The 2472-nt window shown below is 38.5% G+C and overlaps 1 pseudogene; it reads right to left on the bottom strand.

Annotated features, from left to right (window-relative positions):
- Positions 1 to 357: 357 nt before the first annotated feature.
- LOC147004502 (uncharacterized) lies at positions 358 to 2013 on the bottom strand (annotated as a pseudogene).
- Positions 2014 to 2472: the final 459 nt, after the last annotated feature.

Below are 2472 nucleotides of genomic sequence, written 5' to 3'. Positions count from 1 at the left end.
TTCTTGCTGCTGAATCTGATACACTCTTTTCTACAGCTGAGGTTAGCCTTTGCAAAATTCAGGTTTCCTTTGGATTTTTCATGACTTGAGGAAATGGTTCAAGTCTTCTCCCTGATTCTGTTAATTTGTGCCAGGCATTTAAGGCTGACAATTGACACAGTGTCAGACTTATTTCATCATATACATCCTGCAACTCTACCTCAGGAAACCGACCTTCACCAAGCAGCTTATCTGTGAAAATCTCTCTACCCTGGCTCTATTTTGTCATACTATCTCCCTTGCCTCTTCTCTCCACCATGAGAACCATTGTAAATGTGACACAGGTTCTAGTATTGCTTTTTCCATATCCTTTGAGTCTTAGGGGATTATTCTATTTTTAATAGCCCAAGAAGTCAGGATTTGTTTTACAAATGGTGAATGCACTCCAAAATTAGTGACACTTTCCTTAAATTTCCTCAGTCCTAACACATCCATGGGTTGCCATTCAAATTTCTGATAACCCTGTGAATGATCACTGTCTGGAGGTCTTTGTAGTATATGACTCAGATAGACTAAAATTTGTTTTCTAATAACATTTCTTTCACTTTCTCTAATTTTATCTTCTGTTTCTATCAGAGTATTTTCCTTTATTGAGATTTTTAAGTTCTTCCCTTAAGGTCTGTGTCCATGCTTCATATTTCTCCTTTTGTCACTTTTACTGTTCCTTGAGTTTCTGTATTCTCTGTTCAAGGTTTTGCTTCCACATTTTAATTTTTTCTTTATATTGTAATTCTGATATTCTGTTGCCTACTTTATTTTTACAGATTAATTTTAAATGGTCATTCTCCAAGTCTTGCTTCCAAATATTCATCATTTTCTCTCTGCTACTCAGTCTAATCTGTGAGCTGCTGTATCATTTGTATTATAATATTATTCAGGCCCTGTCTCCCACATTCATTTTCATCTTTCTGTCTCTTATTCTGATCTATAATGTCCTGTCTCTTCAATTCTAGTGTTTCCTCTAGGCCACATTTCCAAGTCTTAATTTTTTTTTCTGTTGTTCATGTTGCTCTGTACTTTTCTGTATCTTTGGTTCTAGGCCCTGCTTCTATAAACTTAACTTCTCTTTATAATTTAATTCTGATTTTGCAGAATCTGCCTTATTTTGATTTGCTAGATTTAGTAAATTATCCTCTAGACTTTGCTTCTGAATTTTATCTATATCTTCTTGCTGTGCAGTCTGATCTGTGAATTGTTGAATCATTTTTCCTAGTGTCTCTTCTAGCTCCTGTCTCCAACCATTTTTTTTTTCTCTTGCTTATCTTGGCCTATAAAATCCTGAACCTTTAGTTCTAGTGTAACCTGTAATCTCTTTACTAAGGTGTACTACTCAGTGTTCTCTGGAGTCACAGAACTTATAGATAGTCTCTACATAGTAAGGTAATTTGTTATGATGACTTATAGTCTGTAGTCCAACTCCCCAACAATGGCCAGCTGTGAATGTAAATGCAAGGATCTAGTAGCTGCTCAGTCCCTTAAGTTAAGCAGGTGAAGAAGAGGGAATCTTCCTTCTTCCAATGTCCTTATGCAGGTCTCCAGCAGAAGGCTTAGCCTAGATTAAAAGTGGATACCACCTAGATTTGGGACTTGCTTTGTCCCAGATGACCTTGGACGCAGAAAACGCCTTGCATTAGTTTCTTGGGATTCATAGACAGTATGCCTGAAGGTCTCCATGCCAAGAACCGCATCAGAAACATGTATCTCCCAGCCTCAAGGTCTGGATCACAGGTGAACCTTCCAATTCTGGATTGTAGTTAATTCCAGATATAGTCAATTTGACAACCAGCAATAACAATTACATAATGGAAGGAATTTTTACCTAGGGCCCTGTCTTTTGAGACGACATAGTAGATCAAGAATAAATATTGCAATACTGGTAAGTGACAAGATGTCTATTTCCTTTAAATCCATCCCTGTTAAACCATTCAGAATACCATCCTTTAAAGCCCAAAAGGTATTTATTGTTTTTCTCATCTTTAAGTATCAATGTATGATGATTATTACCTGATCTGGAGTCCTTTGTATCTTTGTCTCCCTCTGCTATTCCATTCAAATTCTGGCTGTCATTGTCCTGTGTAGACACAGGGAATACTGGGCAGCAAATACAGAAAGGCTCTCTCAGGTGTAGATGCACAGATAAGTTCACTGTGTCTACCCAAGTCCAGCTCCATGCTGGGGTGCTGCCCCTGGCCAAAGCTGTCTGCCTGAGGCTTGGGGAGGGAGCTTCTATGCAGCTTTCTGTAGGCCCCTCACATCCAGTGAGTTTTCAATCCATACACTGCCACAGCTTAGATTGCTATCCCAGCCTTGTATTGGGAGTGAGGGGAGGGGTAGTGATCTTTTATCTCAGGTTAGTTGAGTTCTATTCCATACATTGGGGTGCCATTTTGTTGTAAATCTCCAACCCATGCAAGGAAAAAAAATGCTCAGTAT

This window comes from Mus caroli, unplaced genomic scaffold, assembly GCF_978045245.1.
Source record: "Mus caroli unplaced genomic scaffold, Mus_caroli_1 scaffold_5, whole genome shotgun sequence".
In the NCBI taxonomy this organism is placed as follows: Eukaryota; Metazoa; Chordata; class Mammalia; order Rodentia; family Muridae; genus Mus; species Mus caroli.
Note: the sequence above shows the minus strand (reverse complement) of the source record. Positions and strands in the feature narration are given on the sequence as shown.